Raw genomic sequence first — 17,643 nt, 5'->3', positions numbered from 1 at the left:
GTTTGTTTGCCATCTAACGCCCCCCCCCACCCCGAAAAAAACCGTGCACCAGCCACCACTGCTCAAGACTGTTTCTTGCTACTAAGATCCCTTTCACACTGCCAGCATTTTTCAGGTGCTACAGCTCTAAAAATAGTGTCTGTATAGCGCCTGAAAAACGCGGCTCCATTCCCTCCAGTTTGAAAGCCTGAGGGCTTTCACACTAGAGCGGTGTGCTGGCATGGCGTCAGAAAAAGTCCTGCCAGCAGCTTCTTTGGAGTGGTGAAGGAGCGGTGAACTCACTGCTCCTCCACAGCTCCTCCACCACTCCTCCACTGCTGCTTCCCATTGAAATCAATGGGGCAGCGCTGCGATACCGGCGGCTTTTTGTGGGCAGATTTAACCTCTTTTCGGCCGTTAGCGGGGTGTTAAAACCTCCCCGCTAACAGCCGAATAGTGCTGCTAATACGACAGTTTTAGCGCCGCTTTACCGCCGACGCCCGGGGCGGCTCGGTGTGAAAGGGCTCTTTTGAAGTACTTTTTGGGGTTTGGAATTATTCCTACTGCAAACTGCAGCTCTTCTACAACCAAAGAAACTAGAGATGCATAGGTACCATTTTGTGAGTAAGTACTGAAACTTTTTTGTTAGTACTCGTGGATACCAATTAACGATATCTACCACAACTTTTTTGTTTAGTATGGAAAAGTTATTTACTAATGAAATCATTTAAAAAAAAAAAAATTATATAGAACGTCCTGTGAGCCTCCACTAACAATAATAAACCAATAAATCCTCTTTGAATCAGTTGCAAGCGGTAAACATGTCTCATAAACCATGTAAAAGTACTAAAATTGCATTAAAAACACTGCGTTATCAAAGGTATAAGCATAAAGCCTCTGAACTGGTAAAAACATATCCTCTACAGTACACCATGTTAATAATAATGTATAAAATATATGATAAACAATATATAAAATAACAAGAGCTTAATAGCCAAATAATAAAGTAACAATGTGCATTCATATAGTGATGAAAAATATTAAAGTAAATAAGTCAGTGAAAATCGAAATAGATCTAAATACTGGAATTATAAAAAAGCGCTTAAGTGCACTGTGCAAAGTTCAAATTGATCCAATTTACAGGTGCTCCACACTCCATGCGATTCAGTATGCTGTGAAAGTGATGCGATAATCAGACGCTGTGTTCTCACTCAGGGGCTCCCCCCCATGTAATGAAGGCTCACCTTAAGGTGTGTGACCTTGCTGTTAAGCAATAGCATAAATATATGTTAAAGGTGTAAAAATATTACTGAACAAAGCCAACAAAAAATTATTTAATTATTAATAGTTTTTAAAATAGAAGTGAACGAGAAAATAATAATTACCAGTAAATGGAAGGAGAATAATGAGTTAATAATTAGAGTACATTAAGGGGTTAAACAAAAGGAACAATTTAATTTTAAAAAAAAAAGAATTTTTTTTTTACTTGACAGGTTGTTTTAACCTCCCTGGTGGTATGATTCAGTCTGGAATTAGGTGCTGAAAGCGGTACAATTATTTTGCATGGAAATCTGGCGTTTTATTTTGTAGTCCTGTAATTCTTAGGAATAACGCTCTTAAATCTCTTCAAACCAGAGTCTAGCAGACATCCCAGGTATGATAAAGTTTGTAATATAATAAAGAATAATAAAAATTAATGTAATCAAATCCTAAAACACTGAAAAAGGGACACTGTTTAGTTGCTATGGACAATCTCCAAATTTCAGGCAGAAAAAACAGTATTTATATACATGCAGGGCACTGCACAGACCACTAGGGACAAAGGGGGTGTGTCATTTTTTAATACAGCACTGTAATCTATAAGATTACAGTGCTGTGTGTGTTTTGTGTCTTTTTTGAATTTGTTGCCGTTCTCTGCTCCCGTGCGCCGTAACGTCGCAGGGAACGGAGCTCGGCGGCATTCGGCACTGTGAATCGAGCGAAGGACAGGTCGATCACACAGCGCGGGGGACATCGCTGGATCCAGGGGACAAGGTAAGTAAGTCTCCCTGTCTCCTCCCCTGCATCCAGCAAAGCGATCTCGAGTCTGGCTCGGGGTTACCACTCCTGCTAGTAAATTCCCAACCCGAGCCAGACTCGGGATTACCGCTAGGGAGGTTAAACTGACTTCACCTGCAGAGAGAAGTTTATCCCTTTGAACTGTAGATGAAGAAACAGAAAGATAGATACTGTGCAAAAAGAAATAATGTTTCTTTTTAGCTCTTTCAGCGGCTGAGCAATGTTGTTTATAAACATTGCTGGCTTTTTTTTTTAACAGCTCCAATTGCCAGAATCATCGGTTGTTAAGGACACGGTGGCCCCACTCCTTAACAACGGATATTTTCCAGCTTTTTTAATTATTTTTTTACATTTCAGCTGTCAGTGGGGGAATCCCGCTGACAGATAAAAGAACTGAGCCTGGACAGATCGGTTTCAAGTATCAGAGCATTTTCACGAGTACTGATACTCGTACAAATGCTTAGTATCGGCACCAGTATCGGTGCAACTCTAAGCCCCTGTACACACGGTCGGACATTCCGACGGAAAATGTCCGATCGGACCGTGTTGTCAGATAATCCGACTGTGTGTGGGCTCCATCGGACTATTTCCGTCGGAATGATCCGATCGGACTTTGTCCGATTGTGTGTAGAGAATTCCAATCGGACAAAGTGCCATGCATGCTCAGATCAAATTCCTAGACCAAAGCTATTGGCTACTAGCCTGAACGTAGTCCCGTCGTAATGAAATAACGTCATCACGTTCTGAACGATCGGATTTTCCAACAACTTTGTCCGACTGTGTGTATGCAACAGTTTCGGACAAAATCCGCCAGACAAAATTAGTCGGACAAAATCCAACGGATTTGGTTGTCAGAATGACCGTGTGTACAAGGGCTAAAAGAAACCATTCAGCAGACTTGACTATAACTCTATGACTAGTGTGACTATAAAAATTTTTGATTATTTTTAAGGACATATATAAGCTAAAAAAAAAAATGCATGTTTAACCTTAAAGTGGTTGTAAACCTCAGACATGGACTATAAACAAAGCATATCACTCTATAGCAGGCATGTCCAAAGTCCGGCCCGCGGGCCAATCGCGGCCCGCAGTCCGGTTTTGAACGGCCCGCCTGGTGTGCTGCGGGATCAGGGCTGTCAAATGAGCCGATCCCCGGCACTGTGTGAAGCTCCGTCGGCTTCAAAAGTGAAAGTAAAGTGCAGAGGAGTGTGCTGTGCTCTCTGCTTCCCCCTACAGTGCAGTACCCGGCTGAATGAGGAAATGGAATGGAAAGGTACTGTACTACAAGCTAGATTCGTTTTAAAAAGGCTTTATTTATGTGCATGTGTGTCTGTATGTATGTATGTGTGTACATGTGTGTCTGTATGTGTGCATGTGTGTCTGTATGTATATGTGTGCATGTCTGTCTGTATGTATGTGCATGTGTGTCTGTATGTGTATGTGTGCATGTCTGTCTGTATGTGTGTGTGTGCATGTCTGTATGTATGTATGTGTGTGCATGTCTGTCTGTATGCATGTGTGTGCATGTGTGTCTGTATGTATGTGTGCATGTGTGTATGTGTGTGTGTGTGCATGTGTGTCTGTATGTATGTGTGTCTGTGCATGTGTGTGCATGTCTGTATGTATGTGTGTGCATGTGTGTCTATATGTGTGTGTGTGTGCATGTCTGTCTGTATGTATGTGTGTGTGTGTGTATGTGTGTCTGTATGTGCATGTGTGTGTGTGTCTGTGCATGTATGATTGCATGTGTGTGTGTGTCCATGTATGTCTGTATGTATGCGTATGTGCATGTGTGTCTGTATGTATGTGCGTGTATGTCTGTCTGTATGTGTGTGCATGTATGTGTGTTTGTATGTGTGTGCAGCATGTGTGTCTGTATGTATCTGTGTGCATGTATGTGTGTGTGTGTGTGTGTGTATGTATGTCTGTATGTGCGTGTATGTATGTGCGTGTATGTCTGTATGTATGTATGTGTGTGCATGTGTCTGTATGTATGTAAGTATATGCATGTGTCTGTATGTGTATGCATGTGTCTGTATGTGTGTATGTCTGTGTGTATGTGTATGCATGTGTGTTACTTTTAATCCAGATCCCCCCCCCATTCTTGTACCATCAGAACTGCTTTTGTGGTGCTTGTGTGTGTGATAGCAGCCAGGATTGCTGCTCCTCTGAAAAGCAATCCATATACAGATCGCTTTTCAGAGGCATTTGAAAGGTGGTAAAGAGGCATTATGTTGCCTCCTCACCACCTGTTTTAAGCCCGTAAATGTAGCATCACTATACCGCAACTGTGCAGTCTACACAGTTGCGGGGTAGTTGCAGTGCAGGCCCATTCACCCTGAGCATACCTCCAGCTGCAGCCACAGCATGTGTACACCCCCAGCTGCTCCCTCTGCAGCTAAAGGGGGAGAAGTTGGGGGTGGTAAAAACAGCTTAACCATGTAGTTTTACTGCCCCTCCAATAAGCCCTTGGTTCACATCTGCATGGCTGCATGCTGTGTGTAGGGCAGCCCATGCATTTCAATGGGCTTCCATACCCACAAAAATGCAGGGAAAGAAGTCCCAGAGCTTTTTTTTTTTTTTAATTGCGCTGCACCAAAAGCACCCCATGTTTCCAATGTGTGGGGTACCATTAAGACTTAACGGTATCCCTAAAGAACAGAGCATTCGTCTGTGTGTCAGGCAAACGAGCGCGACAAAGGCACAAGAATTTTTGTTGGGCCAGGTATGAGTGCTCGAATGACCGAATTTTAATGGTTCAAAGAATGTCAGGCAAAATGGTCGGCCCTCACACATGTTCACTTCATCGAATCTGGCCCTCTTTGAAAAAAGTTTGGACACCCCTGCTCTATAGTGTGTGCTTGTCTCAATTAAAGGCACTAATGCCACGTACCGTTTTTTCTGTCAGAATAAACTCTGACTTTTTTTCAACGGAGTTCCGCTGAAACGGACTTGCCTACACATGATCACACCAAAGTCTGATCGTTTAGAATGCGGTGACATACAACATGTACGACGGTCGGAATATCTGTTGAAATGATTCCGTCTGACCTTTTCTGGTGGAAAGTCCGACCGTGTGTATGCAGCATAAGTGTTACTTTTTCCTGCTACTTTGTTCCTCTGTTATCAGCAAGAATCACTTCTGATAAGTTTTACTGACACCAAGGAAAAAAAGGTGATGGGGAGGGATCTCCAGCTGATTGACAGACTCAACTCTTCTCCTGTGTGCTATGTGGTGGTGGTGGTGGTGGGGGGGGGTGTCTCTTCCTTCCAATCAGTTGTCAGAGCTCTCCTTACTGAGCTCTGCAAGGTGTGACTTCAGCTCTCCGCCCCCTTTTTCATGTACTCTCAAACAAACTTTATACTTCAGCATTTTGAATGAATGTAGAAAAGAAAACTTCAGATAGACAGGTACAACTTATGAGGATTTGTTTCATCTATGTTTATCAGCTGAGACCAGTCACTGCAACAGCTAATACCAATCTTTTTTATGCCAGTTGTCCACCAGCCGACGTCATCATACTGCAACAGGTTGGCTCAGCTGTGTAAATAGCTGTAGCTGTACGTCGGCCCCTTTAACAATTATAGAAGGTGTCCACCGGCCACCCGTGATCGCTCCACAGAATGGGGATCTGTCAATGTCAACAATCAGATCTCCATTTTGACAAGGGTGTAGAGATATATTGTCTGTTCCTAGTGATCAGGAACAGCGATCTCTCTCCTCCTCCAGTAGTGTTAACCCCTTCCCTACCAGTGCCATTTATACAGTGATCAGTGGCTATTTCTAGCTCTGATCACTGTAGTAATGTCACTGGTCCCAAAAAAGCGTCAAAAGTGTCAGATCTGTCCGCCGCAATATCGCAGTCCCACTAAAAATTGCTGATCACCGCAATTACTAGTAAAAAAAATAATAATAATAATAAAAATGCCATAAATATATATCATATATTTTGTAGGCGCTATAACTTTTGCGCAAGCCAATCAGTATATGCTTATTGCAAAAGAAGAAATGTGTTTGTTTTTTTATTTGTTTTTTGGATATTTATTATAGCAAAAAGTAAAAAAATAATGTTTTTTTTTTCAAAATTGACAGTCTTTTTTTGTTTATAGCGCAAAAAATAAAAACCACAGAGGTGATCAAATACCACCAAAAGAAATTTCTATTTGTGGGAAAAAAGGACATTCATTTTGTTTGATGTACAGCATCGCATGACCATGCAATTGTCAGTTAAAGTGACACAGTGCCGTATCACAAAAAATGGCCTGGTCATTAAGGGGGTAAATCCTTCTGTGGCTGAAGTAATTAAACTTCTTTTAATTAGTGTAATTTTTTTTACAGGTTGCATTTCACTTTAACAGCCAAAGCTCAATAACTGATCCTGTCAAAGTGCCTCTCTCTGTGCAAGACACAATGCCAAGTGTCCATGATATCTTAGTAATCACATGAACAGAAACCATGCTGATTGGTTTTGATCAATATATTTGACAGGGCTTCTGTTAGACACAGTACTTGTTATGGGACTAGTGTCCAGTTCTGCAATAGGACATTTATTAATGTAGCCACAGAATTGGTCATTGTGCTGAGGAACATTAATATAGGGAGTGATGATGGGATTGGGGTCAATAAAGGTCCTGAGCAGCAATCACAGAAGATTTTTTGAATCAGAACCATTATGACCACATAACTCAGTACCACTTTTATATGGGATGTTGTGCCGGAAAACACCAATTCAAATGATTGACTGAGTGTAAAGCCCCATACACATTATCAGTTTTTCTGCTGAGTTTTTCCTTCAGGTTTACCAAAACCATGTAGTGCAAGGGCCTGCCTGATTGCATACACATTGAAACTTCTAAGGTTTGACCTCGTATTATATGGTTTTGGTAAATCTGAAGGAAAAACTCAGCAGAAAAACTGATAGTGTGTATGGGGCTAAAGGCTAATAAGGAAGGATAGGAGGTTGTTCAGGAAAGCTAAGGGATGACAAAGAAATTAACAAGGTGAAATCAATGTGGAATCCTAGTCTAGGTGAATTGGAACAACTACCTTTAGTAAAGATGGTTGTTCACAGTGCAATTAAAATAAGGAAAGAATGACACAGAAAGTTGCAGATCTCAGATTGTGGTCTAAACCAGGGTTTCTCAACCAGGGGCTCTGTGAGAGGTCCCTAATGGTTTTGCCAGTGGCCACTGTTACAGTGGATTCATATTCACCCAATTGTGATTTTAGTGTTTTTCCTGCTGGCTTCCATTGTAGCAGATTCACTTCCCCTCTGTGGATAGGTGCAGCATGGCGTGGCAGGCAGTGAGCACACAGAATCCAAGTTCAACTAAAAAAATATATTGTAGAAGGTTCAGCAAAACACGAACATCCCCAGCAGTGATGCAACCAAACTGGAGCCACTTACAGAGAGGTGACATTTGTCTGGAGACCTATAGATAATGACAGTGTCTGCCAAAAGTAGTGGAATGCAGCTTGGCCGGTCTATACCCAAATGTGGAGGCTTCTTGTAAGGATGGCGTGTTGCTGCGCTTTCCCTACTCCTCCAGAACTCTCCTTGGCTATAAATATTGTCCCTAGCAGATGGGTAACCCGTCCCTACTCTAGCCACTCACAAAATGCATGCCAAACCCGGGAGTCAGTGTCTTAAATAGACTCTGCCTGACCCAAGAGGGCTGTAAAAGTCACATTGGGAGCCAGCATCCAATTCCAATTGGATAGCTGCCTCCCTGTGACTGAAGGAAAGCATAGAACAATTACTGTCCTCTTGACTTCCTCCCCCCATCTGCATTGCTCCTGCAGATGAGCATCACCTACAGTGAAGACAATAGACTGCACTTGCCTACACCGTGATGGTGACTTTCATCCTTACAGTATGTATTACTGCAGCAGACTAATATCTTGCCCAACAGTACGACCTTCTGTCCCTCAGGTACATACCATGTGATGGGAACATGCTACAGTTCCTTTTTTCACACTTTGTCAAATTTTCCACATTTTGTCATGTTACAACCAAACACTTAAATGTATTTTATTCAGGTTTAATGTGATAGACCAACACAAAGTGGCACATAATTGTGAAGTGGAAGGAAAATGATAAATGGTTTACAAATAAATATCTGAAAAGTGTGGCGTGCATTTATATTCAGCCCCTTTTTTTTCTTGTCAAAAGATTTTATTTAGTTCACATTAATAGGCATTACATACTAGTTAACAAATAAGTGACAACAGTTGGAATGAAGCTCATTATTTACATGAGTAAATGAAAGTATAGAACATGTAATATATAACAGTATATAACCTGGAGTGTTGGTGAGGAGATTTTAAGAGGGTACTGTTTGAATAAAGATAATTAACCAATCCAACATTTGTAATTGTGGATATTTTGTGAATGAAATACATATATTGAAAGAACAAAGAGCTTCAAAAATCATAAGAGGAACGGGAAAGAGAAGATGAGAAAAACGAGGGCGAGAAAAAGGAAAAGAGAGGAGAAGAAAGGTGAGAGAGTTCATGAGGTTGATCCGAGAGCCAGTGTGTGGTAGAGTAAGATCCAATATCTACCCTTTATAATCAACTACCATGGCAGGAGGACAGAGTCATCTAAGGATTATGGTAAGGAAAATTGGATCCATGGGTGCCACGTGTTTTTGAATTTGGGGATTTGGTTATGTTCTATAGCTGCCTTTTTTTTGCATGAATCATGAAGTTATTCATTCTATGTTTTGTCTCAGCTACTACCAAAGAAGGGGACTTCCATGCTTTTGCCAGAGTTTGTTTAGCGGCTGTAAGGAGTTGGACAAAGAGCCTAAACTGTATATGAGTCAAATATACAGGTTTTAAGTTAAGTAGTGCTGTAGTAGGGTCAGGTTGTATTGATATCTTGAACATTCTGGAGGCAATTGTAAAAATTTCTTTCCAGAAGGTTTGGGCTATAGGGCAGGCCCACCAAACATGCACGTGTCCAGGTCCGTACAGCCTCGGAAGCAAAGAGCTGAGTAAGTAAAAAGCAGGATTTTTAAGGAAGGAGAGTAAAGAGTTGCGTGGAGGTTGTAAGTGGTGTTTAAATGTAGCCCCTTTTACTCTTATACCCCTAACTAAAATCTAGTGGAACCAATTGCCTTCAGAAGTCACCTAATTAGTAAAATAGAGTCCACCTGTGCGTAATTTAATCTCAGTATTAATACTGAGAAGCCCTCAGAGGTTTGTTAGAGAACCTTAGTGAAAAAACAGAATCATGAAGGCCAAGGAACACACAAGACATGGCTGTTCACCTAAACTGACAGGTCAAGCAAGGAGAGCATTAATCTGAGAAGCAGCTAAGAGGTAACTCTGGAGGACCTGTGGAGATCCACAGCTCAGGTGGGAGAAATCTGTTCACAGGACCACTATTAGTCGTGTACTCCACAAATCTGACCTTTATGGTAGAGTGGCAAGAAGAAAACGATTGTTGAAAGAAAGCCATAAGAAGTCCCATTTGCAGTTTGCGGGAAAGCCATGTGGGTGACACGTTAAACATGTGGGAGAAGGTGCTCTGGTCAGATGAGACTAGAATTGAATTTTTTTGGCCTAAAAGCAAAACACTATGTGTGGCAGAAAACTAACACTGTACATCACCCTGAACACACCATCCCCACAGTAAAACATGGTGGTGGCAGAATCATGTTGGTCAGAGTTGATGGGAAGATGGATGGAGCCAAATACAGGGTGATCTTAGAAGAAAACCTGTTAGAGTCTGCAAAAGACTGGGGTGGAGATTCATCTTCCAACAGGACAACGACCTTAAGCATACAGCCAGAGCTACAATGGAATAGTTTAGATCAAAGCATATTCATGTGTTAGAATGGCTCAGTCAAAGTCCAGACATAAATCCAATTGAGAATCTTTGGCAAGACTTGAAAATTGCTGTTCACAGATGCTCTCCATCCAATCTGACAGAGCTTGAGCTATTTTGCAAGGAAGAATAGGCAAAGTTTTCACTCTCTAGATGCGCAAAGCTGGTAGAGACATCCCCAAAAAGACTTTCAGCTGTAATTGCAGGGAAAGGTGGTTCTACAAAGTATTGACCCAGACGGGCTGAATACAAATGCACGCCACAATTTTCAGATATTTATTTGTAAAAAAAAAATTGAAAACCATTTATCATTTTCCTTCCACTTCAAAATTATATGCCACTTTTATTGGTCTATCACATAAAATCCCAATAAATACTTTTTTCAAGGCACTGTACATACCAGTATAAAGTTGTTTTACCACTAAACACCACTGAAAGCTAAGAAAAATGTATTCTTGCCACCGAAATGCTGTAAATATTTGTGCAGCAAAAATCAAGCAGAGATTTTACATAAAAATTATATTTTACTTATTATTATTTCTAAAACGTATTAATCAGTCTATCATACTGTAAACTGTAGCTCTAAATTTATCTTAGGGGTTTATTTGAGCCTGAAAATGTTTTCTTTTTTTTTTTTATTCAACAATTTTCATTGTGTACAAAAATAATGTATAGAAACTTTTAGGATGCCACAGTATAGACATACATATTGACATTGATTATTGTATGGAGGTGACATCAAGACTAGTCAGCTAAAGGATGGGTATAAGGAACAGATGAAGGGTCGTAATGAAAGACTGTGCATACTTTGGGTTGTGATAGTTGGCACTGAATAATGAAAAGAAAATAAGAAAAAGGGAGGGAAGGGGGGGACACCCCAGAGCCTGCGTATTAATCATAGGGGCAAATTCAAGCTTACATATTTTATAGATACATTAGATGTCACTAAAAATTAGGCAGCAACATTTTTATGGAACCTACATGTAAGTTTTCCTGTCCATTTTTTCAATAGCATAGGTCCAATGTATCCTGTTTCTTTCAGCTGTTAGAGAAAGGCAATCCGATAACCAGGCTTTCGCTGTGGTTTGCTTAGTTACTGTGAGAACATGTGTCATCGGCCTAACTTGGCATTTTGAAAGCCCATCTGGTTTTAGGTAAAGTAAAACATCTGAGCCTGAACATTTTTCAAGAGTTCCTTCAAGTTGATAAAGGATGAGAAAGGATGCTCTAAATCAGTGATTCTCAACTAGGGTTCCTCCAGAGGTTGCTAGGGGTTCCTTCAGCATTGGGTCATTTCTTCCTCTTGGATAAGTTCCCATAGACACCTTTGATCTTTTTAGCTACCTGTAAGGAGTTAATTCTTCCCAATGACCACAAGTGTAAGGACCATTCTTCCCACTGACCATCACACTAATGTATCATGAGTTGTAGATTTCTAATTTCCGCGAGACTGCAAAACTATTTCAAGGGTTCCTCTGTGATGAAAAGGTAGAAAAAGGCTGCTCTAAATAGTTGTGTCCATCTCCCATATACGGTGTGGCAAGAATGTCTTAGTTACAAGAAAGGCTAAACAGAATTACAAGTATTTGGGCTGATAAAACAGGCCTCATATGTATCTCAACTGAGCATTTGGTGGCCTGTCTGGATTTCCTCTTTAATCCCTAAGAAAGGAAAAAAGTATTTCCTTTGAGAACTGTTTTACATATTCTTGTGGCTTATCAGTAACCAGTCACAGCTGGGCATCTAGCGAAGAAGAAGGGAAAAGGAATAATTCACACCTCATTTCTGCTCACTTATGTTTTACATTAATAGAAACCAATAATAGGAACCAGTTACCATAAAAGTTATAGACCGTAAATAACACAAATGGCAAATAAGTATCATTGAGCACTTTTCACAGCTGGACAGGAAGGATGTTCCGTGTGATGGCTGTTAATGGATTTCCTTTATTTGAACTTGCATGTAAGAAAATGAGTTCTGATGATATTAAGATGGTGCTGTCAATGGAGAAGGTGTGTTTAAATGCCATCAAATGAACCGCATGCTGCAACTTCATTCATATGTGACAGCACAGAAAGCAATGACAGCACAGAGCAATTTTAAAAGGGTCAGTCCCAAAACTAACACCCCAGTTGTTGGTAGACAGTAGAGAAGTACGGCGTATCTAAGGTTAGGTTCACACTATTGCAGGTGCGAGAAGACATGTAAATTGCATGTGTTCCCGAATGCACAGGCTCCTGCAGTGAAAATGTGCTGCTCTTTTGCAGACACGAAGATGTGCCATTAATTCTTATTGTCACCCCCACAACAGAAAATGCAGTGCCTTTTCAGGTGCGTGAAACCAAAAGCACCATGTGGTTCCATGCAGCTGCATTTTAAAAATAGGTCAGGAATTTTTTCCCTGCAGGAAATGCAGGTACAGTAGCCCGATCTAATGGACACAACAGTGTGAAACTAGCCTAAATGCACACAAAATGTTATTACATTGCAGCAGTCCTGAGGTTTACACAAGTACAATTTTTGCAGGTACAGAAAAATACCTGTTGATTCTGACAGAAATTCTATTTCCTCATAACTGAAATGCCAAACTATGTTATCAGTTCCAAAAGTGGAACAAAACCCACCAATTTAATGGTTTTCCAAAACAGTTACATTTAAAGTGGTTGTAAAGGCTCAAGATTTTTTACCTTCATGCATTATATGCATAAAGGTAAAAAACCTCCTCTGTGCAGCAGCCCTCCTAATACTTACGTGAGCCCCATCTCCATCCAGCCCTGTGCAAGAGAGCCTCGGCTCTCCAGGGATTTGCCCTCCTCATTGGCTGTGAGCCGATGAGGAGAGAGAGGGGGTGGGGCTGAGCCGCGGCTTTGTGTGTGAATGGACATGGAGGGCCGCACCTTGGGAAAGAGCCTGCTTGGGTGCCCCCATTGCAAGCTGCTTGCTCTAGGGTCACTCAGTGGGAGGGAGGGGGCGCCCCCCTAATCCGTGGGTCTGGCTCCCTAATCTCCATGCAGGATGCAGGACGCATGGATTTTAATGGGGATTTTTTTTTGGAAGCATGTATTAGAGCCTTAGGTTCTAATTGGCTTCAAGAAAGGGTGGGCTCAGGGCGCAGAGCCCACCCAGTTGTATGACAATAGCTAATTATTTTTGCTATTGTCTTTCTGATTCTCCTCCTGGTCAAACAAGAAACGGGTCCTGAGACCTAACTGGCCAGGGAGTCTTAGGAGGAGAAGCAGCATCTGTTCGGTCGGTAGGAGAAGCCACGGCTCTTACCTTGGCTGGAGCCCTATTCTCAAGATCTCCTAAGGTAAGGCGGGGCTGATAAGTGTAATCTGACAGTGGAAGAGTTCCAGATGTCAGAATGCAAAAGCGCAGCGAGGAGGATTGCTCCACCCACCTTAAGTTATCTATGGCCAGCTTTAGTGTCATGGACTTTAGTTGTCTCCTATGGACAGAAACGGGGTCCTAGTACAGAGATGGGCCGATCTGGAGAAGTTTTTTTAATTTTATTGGATTGTTTCAAATTTTGTATATGCATTTGATTGCATTATTGAATATACTGATGAGATTTTTCGCCTGAACGTTCATACTATAATCTAGCAGTGTATGGGTAGCCTAAATCCAAGTAACAGGGAACCAAAATTTTTGCCTGAGATTTTGAAATGTAATGCACAGTGGTGGCTGGTGCAAAAAATTGGCATTTCTGGGTTTTAGATTTTTTTTTTTCTTACTGAGAACTTTTTGGGTGGATTTGTCAGTTATATGGATTAGCACAGTATAATAAAGCCACGGTGCCAACCATAAAAGGTGATGTACACAAATACAGAGGGACCTGGTCAATGAGGGATACCGTGGAATAAGAAATCATTTATAACTGGGGAAACTTTCAATCCCGCAAGCTGTGGATATGCCTGTATTTTGTTGCATCAACTATAGATATATTAATACTGGCTATGTGTGAGCAAAGAAGCTTCTTACTCAGTGGCGGCTGGTGCTAAACAACCCCCCCCCCCCCCAGGTCCGCACTCACCGCTCCATAGTCCCCACACTCATGGCTCCACTCACGCTCCATGGCTGACACCAGGCTGGACTGATCTATTCCCATTGCAGTCCAGAGCCAGTAAGGGAGGTGGGGGAAGCACCTCGAGGGCAGACAGAAGTAGACAGGCAGCATAAGACAGACGACCTGCAGATCAGTGAACAGAGGGACCGCATCCTTCCCTCCCTTCCATCCATCCATTGCACCAATCCTCTCTGCAGTACAGGCACCGGCCCAGACCTGGCACAGAGGAGATCCGGAGGTGTGTACAGCTGCCTGCATCCCATATCAATGGCGGCTCATGGTGCTCCTCCCGTATGTCCCTGTACAGCCTCCCGTCTGCCTGGCCAATACAGTTGCTTCTCCTCTCGGTCGGTCAATCGGGTCTCAGGAACTGCTTCCCGATTGGCAGGGAGAAGAAGCAGGAAGACAATAGCGAATAATAATTTGCTATTGTCACACAAGTAGTTGGGAACCCTTTTTTGAAGCCAATTAGAGCCTCAGGCTCTAATCATGTGCTTAAAAAAAACCACATTGGAATCCAAGTGTCCGGTACCCTGTATGTCGATTAGGCGCCGGATGCATTTATGGGGCGGGGGTGGGCGTATGGACGGGTCATCACTGGAAATGCATTCTGCTTTAAACAGCCAACTTGAGTTATCTATGGCCAGCTTTAGTGTCAAGGATATCATTGGTCTCCTATGAACTTGAAATATTGGTTTCAGCAGGTATTTAAAAAAGAACATTGTCCTGCATAGATACTGGCTCTCTGGGAGGGCAGCGTGTTGCTTAGCGAATGCTGGTCATCACATTTACTCCACCAAAATATGATTAGCATATTTCAATATTTGCTCACACTTGGCTAATTCTTACAGAGAACATACATTTAATATTGGTTCTATAGTCATTTAAGGATCAAGTGAACAGAAGCTGTGAATTGCATTTTTATTGACTTCTTTGATTTATGATTTAAAGTTTTAAAGTTACTTTGTAATGTCATCAGTGAAATCACAATATTGTTTCATCTCACGCTTATGTATGAACGCACAGTATGGAACTGCCCCTCCCCTAGTCCTGATATAATAACAAACGCAGAGGTGCAGATGTACTATACAATGCAAAGGAATCCCGCAGATTTTCACTAATGATACACAGATTCCAACCGATGGCCAGCTAACATTACCAGACATCCGCTATCAATTATTCAGTAGTGTGTACACAAGGGGAGCCATTCAGAAATTACTGATGGATTGGAGGGGTCTTTCAATAGAGGAGAATTCTTACTAATTACAGGGCGCTATATGGGGCCTCTCTGTGACATATGTTTACAGATCTGAGTGGATAAGCACCATGGGATAACCCAGAGAAAATGGAGCAAGCAATGCATGGAGAGAGAGGGAGAGAGAGACAGACAGATAGGAAGAAAGGAAGGTAATAAAAGGAAGGAAAATAAATAGATAGTTACAGGGTCTTATCAATGAACATGTGTATTTGTGCTTAGGACAGCAAGGCAAGATGGGGCAACACAAAATTCACCATTTTTGTTTTACTTTTTTTGTCCGGCCTCTTTAGGGCTCATATAAGTAAATCCAGAAGCAATAATAATGGAGAGGGGTACATGGTCTGCACAGAGAAATCACAAGACCCTCTAAAAGTGGCCATATACTGTACCAGTAGAATTTTGTTTGATTTTAGGAATGTTCGTTCAATTTTCTAATGGTTAAAGGAATCAAATTAATAGTAATTTTTTACCATAGTTATGATAATATAGCAAAGGAAGGAGCAGGAGAGAAAATGTTTCTAGAACAAATTCATTTCAAAATTGAATGTTAAAAGCAAACAAAGTTTTGAATGACTTCACACAGAATAGTGGATGATCGCACTCAGATGTATCAAAATTCTAAATGAGTTTATTGGTAATCTATCAATACAAATACATCGCAGCTTCAACAGGCAGAGATCGGCGTTGATATGTTTCATGCTACATGCGTGTATGATTGGCAGGGCCGGGACAAGGGGTGGGCAGGAGGGACAGCTGCCCTGGGCACTGTGGTATCATGTGAGGTGGGGGGGCACCACAAGGAAAATGGGGGGAGGGGATTTGTGTTGGAAAGGGGGATTTGGGGGGCAGCAGGGAGTAAGTATTGTTCTAGGAGGGGAAATTTGGGGGGTATGCTAAAATTTAGGGGGGAAGGAATGGGGGGCGATTTGTGCTAGGAGGAATGATTGGGGCACTTTGTGCTGGAAGGAGGGATTTGCAGTGGGGTTATTGGGAGGGGCGATTTTAGGGGTAGATAATATGTGCTAGGAGGAGTGATTTTTGGGGGGGCACTTGGGGGGGATTTGGGGGAGTAATGCCGCGTACACACGGGCGGACTGTATGGCGTACTTAGTCCGTCGAAACACATTTCAGCGGACAATCCGCTCGTGTGTGGGCTTCAGCGGACTTTTTCAGCGTGCAGTCCGGCGTACTAAGTATTTCGGATTTTCCGTAATTCTGTCCGTCATACTTTGGTTTCAGCTGGACAATACGGTCGTCAGTGTGCTAGTTGGACGGACTAAGAATGGCGCATGCCCAGAAAGGATTTACACGGCGGAAAGGTGCTTTGCTGTGTATTGGACTTCCTATTTCTAGTCCCATCGTACGTGCTGTACACGTCATCGCGCAAGCTTTCGTCGGACTGTTTGGGTATCCGTGTGTGGTCAAGTCCGTTCAGTGGAAAGTATGATGGACTGTCCGTCGGACGGACTAAGTACGCCATACAATCCGCTCGTGTGTACGCGGCATAAGATTTGTACTGGGAGGGGGGATTTCAGCAAGGGAACATATTTGCACTGGAAGGAGGAGGAATTTATGCTTAGGGGGGTGAAAAAGATTAGTACTCATTTTTTTTGGGGGGGGGGGGGTTTGATGACACATAATGCTCATACACATTGGGGGCGGGGGGCGCAGTTTGGCGTGTTTGCCCTGGGCTCTGGATGACCTTGTCCCGGCACTGATGATTGGTTATGATTAAACGCATGTAGCGTGAAACCTGTCAACACTGTTCTCACCTGCTAAAGCTGTGCTGTATTTGTATTAATAGATTGTCAATAAACTTGTTTTGAATTTTCATACATCTGAGTGTGGTCATCCACTTTTCTGTGAGAATTATCCTTCAGCAGATGAGAAGGGGGTTCAGTGGTGGGACAGAAAATCAGGGGAGGTAGAGCAGTGGGGCAGATGTGAAAGGAGGTGTATTGGTGGGACAGATGAGTAAGGGGTTACAGTGGTGGGGCAGGAGAGCAGGGGGAACAGAAGTGGGGCAGAAGAGCAGGGGGTAAAGAGGAGAGAGAGATGTGCACGAGGTACATTGGTGGATTAGATGAGAAAGCGAGCTACAGTGGTGGGCCAGATGAGCAGATGGGTTCAAGGGTTAGAACAGATGAGAAGGTGTTTCAGTAGTGAGACAGAAGAGCATGGGGATACGGCAGTGGAGCAGATGTGCAGGGAGGTTTAGTGGTGGGGCAGATGAGAAAGGGGGGTACAATGATGGGGCAGATGAGCAGGGGGGTACAGTGGTGGGGCAGATGTGCAGAAGGTACAGTAGTGGGAAGAATGATAAGGGGGTTCAGTGGTAGGACGGAAAAGCAGGGGAGGGGAGATGATAAAAAGAGGGTTACAGTGGTGAGAAAGATGAGTAGGGTGTGTTCAGTGTTGGGGCAGAGGAGAAAGGAGGTACATAAGTG

At 42.5% G+C, this 17,643-nt stretch overlaps 1 protein-coding gene across 1 annotated transcript in view; it reads right to left on the bottom strand.

The window, feature by feature from the left end:
* SPATA17 (spermatogenesis associated 17) overlaps positions 1-17,643 on the bottom strand; it is a 247,512-nt gene that overhangs the window by 61,003 nt on the left and 168,866 nt on the right. The gene's annotated exons all lie outside the window — the stretch shown is intronic.

The sequence above is a fragment of the Lithobates pipiens genome, unplaced genomic scaffold, assembly GCF_037356315.1.
Source record: "Lithobates pipiens isolate NorthernLeopardFrog02 unplaced genomic scaffold, aLitPip1_a1.2 Scaffold_18, whole genome shotgun sequence".
Classification (NCBI taxonomy): Eukaryota; Metazoa; Chordata; class Amphibia; order Anura; family Ranidae; genus Lithobates; species Lithobates pipiens.
This window is presented reverse-complemented; position numbering and strand designations above follow the sequence as displayed.